The 14,757-nt window shown below is 38.7% G+C and overlaps 1 long non-coding RNA gene across 1 annotated transcript; it reads right to left on the bottom strand.

The window, feature by feature from the left end:
- Nucleotides 1–1,711: 1,711 nt before the first annotated feature.
- Nucleotides 1,712–14,712, bottom strand: LOC128626188 (uncharacterized). Its single transcript, XR_008390119.1, has 3 exons — nucleotides 14,654–14,712; nucleotides 2,364–2,549; nucleotides 1,712–1,779 (listed from the first exon to the last, which is right to left on the bottom strand). It is a non-coding gene; the product is annotated as an uncharacterized LOC128626188 (long non-coding RNA).
- Between the last annotated feature and the right edge of the window lie 45 nt (nucleotides 14,713–14,757).

The raw sequence follows: 14,757 nt of genomic DNA on the forward strand, positions 1-14,757 counted from the left end.
AAGACAGGGATCAGATTGAAGAAGCTCATTCAAATGTGAAATAAACAAAGGGTGAAACCATTAAAAAGTAATAATAAAGAGATTTTTAATAGCATAAATCTTCCATATTTCCAAAATCGTTTCTGATGAAATTCATCAGATTGAGCATAAAAGGATAGAACTTCTAGATCTAGAAATCTTCATCTACTATTCATGCTTATGGTACAGAATTATGAAATGGTGCAAAGTAGTTTTACAAACCCTTCTCTGCCTCTTAGTTCTCTAATGCCATGTCTTACAGGACAATGAAAAAAATCTTGCATATGCCCTGGCCCATGTGGCTCAGTTGGTTGGAACATCATCCTGTACACCAAAGGACTGTGGGTTTGATTCCCGATCAGTGCATATACCTAAGTCGCCGCTTCAATCCCTGGTCCACGCATGGGCAACCAGTTGATGTTTCTCTCCTTCATTGATGTTTCTTTCTCTCCCTTTCTCCTTCCCCCTCTCTTTAAAAGCAATGAAAAAATATACTGGAGTGAGGATAAAATGAAATTTCTTGTGCACCACACTCTTTCTTTGGCCTCTGTCAAAGAAATACTGACATTCTCATTACGTTGGTACCATCTGTCTTTAATACTTGGGCACACTTTCACTTTTCAACTGCAAAATTTGGAGTGTCAGCCACTAGACACAGCATTCATATAATTTATGAGGAGCTAGAGAAGTAATATGTAGCTAGTTTTCCAAAATCATTGCATGTGCTTTTCTGAAATAAAACAGAAATCATATATTGCCACATCTTGCCAGGATCACATTTGAAACTTTAACCCCACCCAACTCCCTATGACTTACTTGCCAAGCTTTATACATTCCAAATCTCCTCTATTTTTAAGGAACTGAGAGATACAACTTTCTTTTAGTAGAAACCTTGAAGTCTTGGGGGTGTAGTGTAGGGTGAAACTGGAGAGAGGTACAAATGAAATGAGGCTGTTGAAAGGCCCCCGACAGGGACCTTACTGGCCAGAGAGGCAGATTCTTGCTGATTTACATTTGAGAGCCTTTCCAAACCATGCAGGTGAAACTGAACTTGTTCTTTACCTTGTAAAATGTATGTCAAACCATGATTCTTCCATGTACAACCTGCCCCACCCACCCCACCCTTCGACTCTCGATGCCCATGGGAACACCCTGGTAGGCATTCTTCTCTTGTTATGGTCATATTCACATCAGAACATATGCTTACACACTGACTTGAAGCACAGAGATTGTGATAAATGTGATTTTTAAAATGTTAAGAAAAGACTAGGGAATGTTGGTCAAATAAAACACCATGAGGATGTCTGTTGGCAAACATTAGTATAAGAAAATGGAGCTTAGGAATTTTTATTACTGTATTTATAAATGTGTCCAAGAGAATTTGTAAATGTCACAGGTACATTTTTAAGATGACACATTCACTTCACACCATAAGTAATTAAAATGTCTAGTTGAACTTAAATGACATTTGCCAGTGGTTTTATTTCACATGATCACTATTGACCTTGTGACTGAATCATGTACCCTCCTGGTGCATTTTTCAATTCCTTTTCAGACCAACTGTTTGCCTTGGTAGCAATGCTGAGTTTAAATTGAATCAATGAATTACTTCCTGAGCAATGCTTTCTGGAGGTTCTTTTTACACATACGAAACACATATTTTATGAAAAAATATAACCTTGATAAATTTTTCTTCACTTAAACTTTATTAGAAATTTTCTGAAGAAGAAGAAGAGGACGATGATGGCACTCTCAGCTTCCCTGGAGATAAAATCATAGACACGTGCTAAAATATTGGTCTTAAAACACACATCCGAGGCACTTTTTTCAGACACACTTTGTTGGTGCTCATCTTTCAGCACATTCTCTAATTTTATGTTCCTACTAATTCTAAATCAAAATTGACATCTTGCGTCCAAGCCAGTTGAATTCTACATCTTCCCTTCCCTCCAGTCTTTATCAACTTGCCAGACCCCAGCTTAGAAACACAAACATTCTTGGAAGCACCCAGAATTTCCTCGGGCCTTCTGGGAACAACCAAGAACGATCAAAAGGACACTTTCCAAATCTGATACACAATTAACTTTCCCAAGTGGAACTTAAGCCATAAAACTCAGTGCCGAAGATTTACACTGTCTTTTGTTTACTTCCTCCTTCCTAGAATTTCCTTCCATCTTCACACAAAACTCTAGTTGGGATTTAATCTTCCATTTGCCATCTTTTATTTATTGCATAAAATATTTTATACATACTTGAAAACTACGAAAGAATGTATGACAAAAATCCATTTGCCATTCACACTCAAATTTCATAAGCATTAACACTTTATTATATCTATTCCTTACTTTTTAAAAATAAATGAGCCCTGGCTGGTGTGGCTCAGTGGATTGAGCACGGGCCTGCGAACCACATGATCGCGGTTCAATTCCCGGTCGGGGCACATGCCTGGGCTGCGGACCAGTTCCCAGCAGGGGACTCACGAGAGGCAGCCACACATTGATGTTTCTCTCCTTCTCTCCTTCCCTTCCCATCTAAGGATAAATAAATAAAATCTTAAAAAATAAAATAAAAAATAAATGAAATATCAGATGCAGTAATACATATGCTTCAATAACCAAATTCCCTTTCTCTCTGGTGGTAACCCTAATCTTGTAGCGGTTGTATATTCTTCCTAACCATTTAAAAATGTTTCATATATGCATTCCTAAACCATATGTATAAATATTCTGAGTTTATGAATTTTGCTTAGATAACAGTGCATCTTATTAAGCACCTTGATTTCTTTTCATTCAGCATTGGAGTTTTGACATTCAGATAGTTCCAATGCATTGTTTTTTATCTGTTGTAAGCGGTTATATACATGCATACAAGTTATTTCCATCTATCAACTCTCCGCTTCAACTATGGTAAGTGACTCTATAATAAACATTCTTATGCATCTCATTTTTTGAGTATTTGCAAAGTTCTCTCTACGATATACTTAGAGAAGTGGAACTGTTGGATCACACAGAGCACATATCTCCACATTTCCTCAATACTGATACATCGTCCTCTAAAGCAGCTGCACCAATGTATACCCTACTCAGCGGTGTAAGTTTCCATTCTCTCCTGGATTACTATCTAGTGTTGTCAGACATTTTAATTATTTTTATGCTTATAATTTAATATAAGCATAAAATGATACCCTGTTGCTGTTGGAATTTTCATTGTCCTGAGGAACCCATTTATATTTGAAGAGCTCATCCTTCACCTGCTTATCTTTTCATGCCATCTTTGTGATCTTCTGTTTCTACCTATGTCCAAGCCCCACATCTGGGCCCCTATTCCAGACCAGTTGTCTGTCTATCTATCACCGCCCTGTTGGTCCTGTTTTTATTACCCTACCTTCATATAGTCTAATTAGCATGTGGTATATCTTTTAAATTCCTGTACCCCCATACCTTATTAAAAATTATTCTGGCTACTCTTGGGCCATTTATTCATCATATGAATTTTGAGATAAATCTATGAACTTCCCTTTAAAAAATACTGCAAAGTAGATAGTTCATTGAATTTCTGTATAACTTTGGAAGAAGTTATATCTTTAAAATATAGTGTCTTCCTAGTCATGAACATGGTATATTATCAATTTAAATACTTTGGTCTTTAATAAAGCTTTATGTTATTCTTTATGTGTTTGATTAGATTTATTCTTAGCCATATAATTTTTGTTGCTATGGTATCTTTTTTAATTTTATCCTTTCCAACTGGTTGTTGCTTGAATATAGAAACCACTGGCTTTTAATGGTTGATCCTGTGTTCTGGAACTTTATAAAACTCAATGATTAGTTCTTATACTAGGTTTTGTTGCATTTTCCATTTTTATAATTGTATCCGTAAAACATAGCTTAGTTTCTTATTTTCTGATCCCCATATTTCTTATACCTTTTTCTTGATTTATTTATTGGGGTTGAATGTCCAGCACAATGTTGAATTGATGCAGAACAGTAGACATCCTTTCATGTTCTTCACTTTAAAGGGAATACTACTAAAAGTTATCATTAAGTATAGTGTTTCCCATAGGTTTTTGCAGATACACTTAGTGACAACCACATCAAAATTACAACTAAAATATACGGATCCAAGAAACGCACCTGAAGGGTACACATTGGATACCCAGCTTGGGTGACAGGGGAGGCTGTGCCACTGGACCCTACAGGACACCTACTACATTAGGTAACACTACCAAGACATGGAGTCATAGCAACTCTACCTAATACATAGAAACAAACACAGGGAAGCTGCCAAAATGAGGAAACAAAGAAACGTGGCCCAAAGGAAAGAACAGGTCAAAACTCCAGAAAAAAAGAGCTACACAACATGGAGATGAGCCCTCTATCAGATGCAGAGTTCAAAACACTACTTATAAAAATGCTCAAGGGGCTTAGTGAGGACCTCAGCAGCATCAAAACATCCAGTCAGAAATGAAGGATACACTAATTGAAATGAAGTACAGTTTACTTACAGAGAAACAACAGTAGAGTGGATGAAGCTGAGAATCAAATCAATGATATGGAACATAAGGAAGCACAAAACGACCAAGCAGAACAAGAAGATGAAAAAGGAATCCCCAAAAATGAAGATAGTATGAGCAGCCTCTGGGACAACTTCAAGAAGTCCAACATTCAGATCATAGGGGTGCCAGAAAAAGACAAAGAGCAAGACATTGGAAATATTTGAAAAAAATAATGAAAGAGAACTTCCCCAACTTGGTGAAGGAAATAGACATGCAATTCCAGAAAGCACAGAGAGTCCCAAACAAGGTGGATGCAATGAGGCCCACTCCAAGATACATCATAATTAAAATGTTAAATATTAAAGATAAATAGAGAATCTCAAAAGCAGCCAGAGAAAAGAAGGTAGTTACCTTTGAAGGCGTTCCCAAGAGACTGTCAGCTGATTTCTCAAAAAACAAAAAAAAACACACACACAAAAAAAAAACTTTGTAGGTTAGAAGGCATTAGCAAGAAATATCCCAAATCATGAAAAGCAGAGACCTACAGCCAAGATTGTACTACCCAGAGGAGCTATCATTTAGAATTGAGGAGCAGATTAAGAGCTTCCCAGACAAGAAAAACCTGAAGGAATTTATCATCACCAAACCATTATTATATGAAATGTTAAAGGGACTTATTTAAGAAAAAGAAGATCAAAACTATGAATAATAAAATGGCAAAAATTACATCTCTAACAATTGAACTAAAAAAACAAACTAAACAAAGAAGAACAGAGACAGAGTTGTGAATATAGAGAAGCATTTTGATGGTTTCCAGATGGAAAGGGATGTGGGCGAATGAGTGAAGAGGTGAGGGGATTATGAACTACAAATAGGCAGTCACAGAATGGCCATGAGGATGTAAAGTACAGTATAAGAAATGAAGTAGACAAAGAACTTACACACATGACCCATAGATGTGAACAATGGTGTCGGGACTGCTTGAAATAGTGGGGCATTCTGGATGGGGAGGGGCAAAGAGGGAAAATTGAGACAACTGTAATAAAATAATCAATAAAATATAATTTAAAAAAATAAAAGGAGGGTCCTGAACATCCATGTCAATCTGTTTTTTGTAGAATGTATGGCAGAAATATTTTGTGCATCATCCTCTTTATTAACAGTTGGTCTTCTCCAGTCATACATTGCTTGAAATTCACAACCAAAGTATACATATTTTTTGAATCACAGCAGGATGACATTTCTTGCAATTTGGCTTCCTATGTCCAGGGTATTCCTGTATGGGGGAAGAGCTGCCCTTATACTTGGATTCTCAGGTACAATAAATTATCTTTCTAGGACCTTTAATTATATCTTGTTCCTCTAATAATTATAACAGAATTAACTGATTTAATTGCAAATTGCAAAGATATTGAGATTGGAATAGAAAAATAAAAGAAATGTGCACCAGATGAAAAAATGTAACTGATTTATCGCCTAAGGAAAAAGTTTTCAAATAGAATGAAAAAACAATCTAACTATGGATAGAATTGAATCCTATATGTACTATATATTTTCCCTATAAAAACATACCTATGATAAAGTTTAATTTATAAGTAGGCATATTAAGAGATTAACATCAACAACTAATAATTAAATAAAACAATGATAAAAATATACTATAATAAAAATTATGTGACTATGGTCTCTCACTTTCGCTGACAACTTAAATGGCTACTAAGTGACTTAACCATTGGGTAGTGCACAGAACGTGAATTTGCTGAACAAAGGGATGGTTCATATCCTGGGCCAGATGGAGAGGAGTGGCTTAAGATTTTATCATGCTACTCAGAATAGTACACATTGTAAAACTTATACGTTATTGATTTCTGGAATTTTCCATTTAATATTTTCAGACTGCGATTGACTGCAGGTAACTGCAACTATTGAAAGCAGCACTGTGAGTAAGGGAGATTATTGTATGTGTTGTTTATAAAAGACACACTTAAAACATAATGGCATACAGCAATTGAAAGTAAAGGAATGGAAAGTGACCCATTAGAGAATTAGCACTGGAAAGAAGGCTGGTATAGCAATATTGGTATCAGAAGAAATGATTCCAATATCTGTGTCATACCTGATTTTGACTCAGAGGCTTACTTTATGTTTTCAGGCTGTGTTTTATTCCTGTTGTGATGCATTGGAAATGCTGAGATAGGTAAACTGTTAGTGTGAGATTATGTGTTCATCTGATTGGATGTAGGATATGTTTAATATTTGTTATAATGCAGGTGCCAGAGTATTCAAATTCCCTTGGTGTAATTTTTTGTGTGTGTCCCCTGATGTCCTAAGGCTTTTCTAAGAACACCTTTTTAACTAGAATCCATAGTATTTTACTGGGGCCCTAAAATCTTATGAATGAACCTCAGTCTTTTAGTGAGCCTATGTCCCAAGGCTGTGACCTCACATGCATTTCTCCAGTTCTTTATTTATTTTACTTTCATTTTTAATTATATTTCACTGATTATATTATTACAGTTGTCCTGATTTTTCCCTTGGTATAACCTTCACCCAGCACCCCTACCAGCTCAGGAAATCCCCACACCACTGTTCCCATCCATGGGTCAGGTATATAAGTTCTTTGGCTTTTCCATTTCCTATGCTGTACTTTACATCTCCATGGCTATTCTGTAACTGCTTATTCGTACTTCTTAATCCCCTCACCTCTTCACCCATTCCTACACAGTCCTTCTCATGCGGCAACCATCAAAATACTTTCTGTACCTGTAACTTCGTTCTTCTTCTTTACTTAGTTTGGTTTTTTTTGGTTCAATTGCTGTTAGATTTGTATTTTTGCCATTTTATTGTTCATAGTTTTGATCTTCTTTTTCTTAACTAAGCCCCTTCTACATTTCATGTAATAATGGTTTGATGATGGTTTGAAAAACCTCCTTCAAGTTTTTCTTGTCTGGGAAGCTCTTTATCTGCCCTTCAATTCTAAATGATAGCTCCTCTGGGTAGTACAATCTTGGCTGTAGGTCTCTGCTTTTCATGATTTGGGATATTTCTTGCTAATGCCTTCTAACCTACAAAGTTTTTTTTTGTGTGTGTGTTTTTTTTTGTTTTTTGAGAAATCAGCTGACAGTCTCTTGGGAACGCCTTCAAAGGTAACTACCTTCTTTTCTCTGGCTGCTTTTGAGATTCTCTATTTATCTTTAATATTTAACATTTTAATTATGATGTATCTTGGAGTGGGCCTCATTGCATCCACCTTGTTTGGGACTCTCTGTGCTTTCTGGAATTGCATGTCTATTTCCTTCACCAAGTTGGGGAAGTTCTCTTTCATTATTTTTTTCAAATATTTCCAATGTCTTGCTCTTTGTCTTTTTCTGGCACCCCTATGATCTGAATGTTGGACTTCTTGAAGTTGTCCCAGAGGCTGCTCATACTATCTTCATTTTTGGGGATTCCTTTTTCATCTTCTTGTTCTGCTTGGTCGTTTTGTGCTTCCTTATGTTCCATATCATTGATTTGATTCTCAGCTTCATCCACTCTACTGTCGTTTCTCTGTAAGTAAATTGTACTTCATTTCAATTAGTGTATCCTTCATTTCTGACTGGATGTTTTGATGCTGCTGAGGTCCTCACTAAGCCCCTTGAGCATTTTTATAAGTAGTGTTTTGAACTCTGCATCTGATAGAGGGCTCATCTCCATGTTGTGTAGCTCTTTTTTCTGGAGTTTTGACCTGTTCTTTCCTTTGGGCCATGTTTCTTTGTTTCCTCATTTTGGCAGCTTCCCTGTGTTTGTTTCTATGTATTAGGTAGAGTTGCTATGACTCCATGTCTTGGTAGTGTTACCTAATATAGTAGGTGTCCTGTAGGGTCCAGTGGCACAGCCTCCCCTAACACTCAAGCTGGGAAATCAAGGTGCTGCCACTGTGTAGGCCAAGTATACCCTCCTCTTGTAGTTGAAACTTAGTTGCTTTTGGCAGATCAATGAGAAGGATTTACCCAGGCCAGTCAGCTGCAAGGTCTGGCTGTGAACACTGACCACTAACCTCCACCCTCTGTGGAGAATCAGCTGTGCAGAGACAGGATGGTGGTGCTTCAACATGGTCTGTAGCTGTCCACTGAGTTTGCAGGCTCTGGCATTTCCCAGGTTATGCAGCCCTAAGTCAACCCCCAGTTGTACTTTTCCCTGGGCCACCCAGTCTGAGGTATAAAGCAACCCAAGATGCCTGTTACTTATGCTGGACTTGGAGATTCCCAGACAAAGCTAAGCTGTGAATCTAGGCCAGCTATTGCCAGTTCCAAGCCTGGTGCCTCTTAGCAGGAGGTATGGGGCCTGGGCCTCACTGAGGCTGGCTCTTGGTTGTTCCATAGAATGTAGAAAATTTTGAAGCATGCACCAAGACCAGCCATTCATATGGAAAACTCACAGTTAACAGTATTGATGGGCCATAAGTTGGGTAGGATAGATACTCAGAGAATCTCCAAGGCAGGTTACCCGCCTTGATGGAGTCTCAGATATGGTACTTGCAACCCAGTTCTGTGGCTCTGTAGTGGGGGGCTCAGGATAGGGACAATGACCTCAGCCTGCCTGTCTGTCTGGGAGAAAGCTGTCCCACAGTTCTCACCTTGACACCAGATACTTTGGTGCCCTCTCCCTCCTTTCTCTGGTGCCTTTCACACCGCTACTCCAGTGCTGGAGCTCAGAGGGAGCAAGTCTGAGCAAGTCTGTGTGTGGGTTCTTTAAGGGGAACTTCTTGGAACTCCAGTAGTTTCTTCCACAGACTCCAATCCTACTGGTTTTGAAGCCAGTAATTATGGGGACTAATCTTCCTGGCGCTGGAACTCTAGGCTGGGGGGGCTTGGTGTGGAGCTGGGCTCCCCACTCATGAGATATTCCTCAGTAGTTTTTATCCACCACATGAGAGTGTAGGACCAGCTTAATCTACATCTTTGCCCCTTCCACCAGTCTGTATGGATGTGGTTTCTTTAATTCCTAGTGTCAGACTTGCATTCAATTTGATTTTTGATAATTCTGTGTGATGGTTGTTCTCTATTTTAGTTGTAATTTTGATATGGTTGTGCAAGGAGAAGAGCTGTATTTACTTATGCCACCATCTTGACCAGATTTCTCATGACCCTCCTTTTAAATACAAGTCTTCCTTAGTTAAGCTATCTGTTAGTCACTCAACCATATCCACTGTACACTGTGTGCCGGGCATACTTTCTCCCTCCTGGGAATTACAGTCTAGTGGGAAGGCTGAGATAACATATTTGTCCGAGGTCTCACCAGATGGATTTTAATAATATTAAGTCAATAACCGCGGGTGAACTTTGCTCAGTTTGTCCTAATAAATAAATGAAAGGACTTTGATTTGGTATCATTTTTCAAGACAATTGTGACTGCATGAAACTGATTACAGGGTTATAGTATTAATATCTGACCCACAACTTTATGCAGTTATTCTCTTCTAACACACCTGCTGCCTCTGCACCTCATTCTAAATAGCCTGTACACACCATCTTCATAGTTAACTCACTGAGAAAGGCAATAGCTATAATGTGAGGTTTTCTGTAAATTGGGTTTACAGAAATTCTTCAGATGAAGGATTTCATCTGAAATTCTTCCCAATTTTTCCATTTCCTTCAATTCCGTGAGTCCTAAATGAATTAGGAAACAGAAAGGCTCACTTTGGAATAATTGTTTATTTATCCTCAGTAACTTTTACAAGATGCTGTTCTTTTATTGTTGAAGGACTGGGGGTATAAAGCAAAGTTCAGTTTTGCTCAGGACTTAACTGATAAATCATTAATTAACCTGTGTGCCACAAAACACCTCTCCTATAATCATTAACATGATGACAGAATTTCCATGTTTTCCCATTTTCCAATTATCTTTTTCAAAAAGAAATTCCCACATTTCCCTACTGGATGAAATACATTCTGCACCTTCATAGTAATTCATTATTTAGGGAACTGAGATGGCGAGAGACTGGCATCCTGCCCCTCCTGTTACCAGTTTTATAAACTGGGGTAGGTCCTCATCTTCTCTGTTTTTATGTAAAATGGAGGAAATTACACCTGATGTGCTTGGAGAGGAGAAAAGAAGAAGATCCATAGCAAATGTCTCTTATTAAAGTCCCTTATTACTGACAGATAACAGCTATTTAATAGGAACGTTGTCTGTGAACCTATGGTAAGAAATCTTGGATGATATGTCAAGTGACTCCTACACTGAGGATGATACTCTGGAGGGAATCTAAGTTTCCTCCTCATCTGAGTTTTCCATTTCAGTGGATATCATAGTAATTCTAAAGAGATCAAAAGACCCAATATCTTGAAAAACAGTTTTGTGCAATGTTAGTTAAATTATAAATTGATGCCATCTCACTGGACTGCATTCAAAATGTACATACAGCCCTGACTGAGTGTTTCAGTTGGTTAGAGCATCATCCCACACACCAAAAGGCTGCAGGTTCGATCTTCAGTCAGGACACATACCTAGGTGGTGGGCTCGGTCCCTGGTTGGTGCTTGTATGGAAGGCAACCAATCGATGTTCTCTCTCTCTCTCTCAAATCAGTAAATATATCCTTGGGTAAGGATTAAATAAATAAATAAATGTACATACACTTTGACCTAGAAATCTCTCTTCAAGGAATTTACCCAAAGCAAAACATAATTAGGACAGTGCATAAAATTCTATGTCCTAGGATGTTACAAAAATAAAGCTTTCCATTAACAGGGACTTATTGCATCAAATGTATGAAGACTTCCAGCTTTATCTGCAACATGCAACAAGCTTGCAAATTGCCATTCCCATTTTTATAAGATGAAGCTGGACAAACCAAAAACCAATGACTTTTTTTTAGTCCATCCAAGAAGCAAGGTTGCAGAGTAAATTGTCACTCTGAAATTTAGGGATGCAGGCAAATCCTGAGAGTTACAGCCAAGCCTTGCTTGACCTGGAGCAAAAGTCACCCAAACCATAACTAGTAGAAATACTTCTTAAACAGTAATTTTGACAAATTGCTGGAGGACTGGTGTGGAATATTGTGAAGGTGAAAAACTCTCTGGTTACTACAGTCTTAGCAGGACACTAAGATTTTATGGGCCATACCTAGAGGAGCGTCACCATCTTCAGGACGATGGTCCCTCCATTGCTCTGGCTGGGAAAGGGAAGAGTAATAGCTGTGAAATGCACTCAGTGCCTTCATTTCAACAAAGATCTATTCTCCAAGGGAAATGACCTTGCCTGAGCCCTATATCAGCTCTGTGAGGACATCCCCCCAAAGCCTCCTCTAGTTTTCCTGTCTCATCTAAAAAAGGGGAAAAATATACTCAACAGGGATAAGGGCTTCAAGGAAATGGATGGAAAAACTGAAGCCAAAGAAGGGTGTAGACAGTGGGATTTTTTTTTTTTTTAGGTTAAACTGCTGGCGAAATGCATCTAAAGGTTAGAGTCCAAAGACATAGGCCAATCAAAAGATTGATGTCCAATCATAAGATTTTAGGGTACCAGTATAATAAAAAGGATTTTAGTCAAGAAGGAACTCCTAGGAAAGCCCTAAGACAAGAGAGGACACAAACCCAAGGACACCAAGGGAATTTGAATCCTCTGGACATACAAGGACAGCAAACATTAAATCCATCCGACTCCCAACCAGAGTAATCATAAAATCTCACACTAAGGGCTTACTTTCCTCAGCATTTTCATGCATCATGACCAAATTCCATCAAAAAATAACAAGGGGTTCAAAAACGATAGGGAAAAAAACACACTCTGAAGAGACAAAGTGAGCATTCGAGCCAAGCTCAAATATGACATAGATTTAGGAGTCCTCAGACAATTTAAAATAACTATAAATGAAGCTAATGACTGTAATGAGAAAAGCAGATACCATGTTTTTCAGACCATAAGATGCACCTAGGTTTTAGAGGAGAAAAATAGGAAAAGAAAATCTTGAAGCAAAAAATGTGGCAAAATATTTAATAAACTAAATAACATAATATTTCACCAATGTAAATGTAAACAGAACTCAGCAGCATTAATAACCATTATTCCTCCCAAATTTGGGGAGGGGGAAAAGTGCACCTTATAGTCTGAAAAGTATGGTATGTAATACCAAATGGGTAATGTAAGCAGAATGATGGAAACTCTAAGGAAGAGTCCAAGGCAACACAAGGGATCAAAAGACACGGCAATGGCAATGAAGACTGTCTTTGATGGGCTTGTTCACAGACCAGATGCAGCTGAGGAAAGGGTCAGTGAACTTGGAAACAGGTAATGGAACTTGTCAAACTAAAATGCAATGAGAAAATGAGTAGGAAAGAAGCACAACACAACCTTCAAAAACTGGAACAATTTGAAAAGGTATAATATACATGTAATTGAAATACCAGAAAGAGAAGAAAAAAACAGGCAAAACAAGTGAAGTAATAATGGCCAAGAATGTCCCAAAATTAAATACATAATGGTATGTCATGAAAAAATTAGGGCAGGTGACTCAGGTTTATATTTTTATGAAAAATTATATTTTTGCATGAAAAGCTACATTATTGACTATAAGAAGTTTGTAAAATGACATGTATACATAGGTATACATATGTAAAAAGATTTCTGATAGAGTTCTTACTAAAATATGATGGTGAGGTTAATTGTGATTTTACTCTTTTGATTTTGCTTTTTTAGACTTGAATGTGTTTGTTCCACACACACAAAAAAAACATATATTGTGATGGCAATCAGAATAAATTTTTCCTGGTCAATAAAGAAGACACGCCCTCTCAGTGTGCAGTTCTACAATGCGGTAGTTTGGGTTCCCACCCCAGGCAGTCACTGCACTCACCAGGTGCCTCTACTGGGCGGCTGAAGTTACAGCCCATGGAAAATTTCAAGTCAAAGGAGTTTGCAGCCTGCAGAGTTCACAAGGACAAAGCTGCTCACAGCCCAGTGGAGATGAAGAGCAGATGCCAGACTTAGGAACTCAGTATTTTCTCACCTCAGTCCAATAGCACAACGGATTAGACACCCCAGGAGGAGGTGTGCACCCCTGGCCTCTCGGATGCGAGTCATTCCCACGGCAGGTGAGCACACATCATCCCCCAGAGTCCCCAGCCCCAGTTGCCTTTGTCACTGTCCCCCTTTGGCAACACCATGCAAAGGCACAGTCATTCTCCCCGACAACATTTGAAAACCTGAAAGAAAGACACTCAGAGCAACTCGATGGGTCTCAGAAACACAGCTCTGAGTGGGGGGCCGAAAGGACACATATTTACATAAACTAAAAATGCATTTAGCACCAACAATACACATGTAACAAGAATGCATACTGACAGAAAGACACATCTTAAACACACTAAATAACTGCCTACGGAGACTAGGGAAGGGAGAGGCCAGAATGACAAGAGGGAATTTTAAAAATTAAAACGCAATCAAAACAAAGCACTCTAACTCTCAGCTCTCAAATTCTTGCCTCACTCAGGCACCTAAGGGGGTGTGCAGCAGCCCAGAGCCCTCACACTCACTGGTGCCCCTCTCCTTCCCCTTGGGTGCCCCTCCCCTCTTCATCCTTCTTGTCTTGCTCTAAGAGTCCCCAATCCCAACACCAATTCCTTTTTCTGTTCACTTCATGCACAGGATCCTCTCTGTCTTTCTTTTTTTTTTCCAATGGGTTTTATATTTTTTCTTTTTTTATTTTAATTAATTTTATTTAGTTATTTTTCAAGTATAGTTTTTTTGTCTATTTCTCCCATCCCAGCCTCCCCCGCCCCTTGCTCCCCACCTCCCTCCCTTTTCCACCCCCCTTAGTTCTCATCCCTGTGTCCTTCCTATTTGTTCCTCCAAATCCCTCCCCCTTTTTCCCCTTAACTTCCCTTCCTTCTCCCCTCTGGTCACTGTCCCCTTGTTCTCTATTTCAGTGTCTTTGGTTTTTTTTTTTTTTTTCTGCTCGCTTGTTTGTTTTGTTGTTTAGCTTCCTGTTAAAGGTGAGATCATATGGTATTTGTCTTTCAGCTCTCTTTCCTATTTACACTCCTCCTTCTCAGGCCCTGAGCCTTCCCCACACCTGTCACCACCCACCTGCAGAGAGAAGTTCACCCCATGGGACCCTGAAAAGACACAAAACTAACAAAACTGATTCAGAACACACTCACTGTGCCTGCAGGCCTCTCTCTCGGCTCTTTCCCTCCTTCCCTGCTCCCACTGCCTTTTGTCCCCTCTCTCCCTCAGGCACTGTTGCCAGCCCTGAAAGCTCCAG

This window comes from Artibeus jamaicensis, unplaced genomic scaffold, assembly GCF_021234435.1.
Source record: "Artibeus jamaicensis isolate MK-2021 breed Jamaican fruit bat unplaced genomic scaffold, CSHL_Jam_final scaffold_369, whole genome shotgun sequence".
Taxonomy (NCBI): Eukaryota; Metazoa; Chordata; class Mammalia; order Chiroptera; family Phyllostomidae; genus Artibeus; species Artibeus jamaicensis.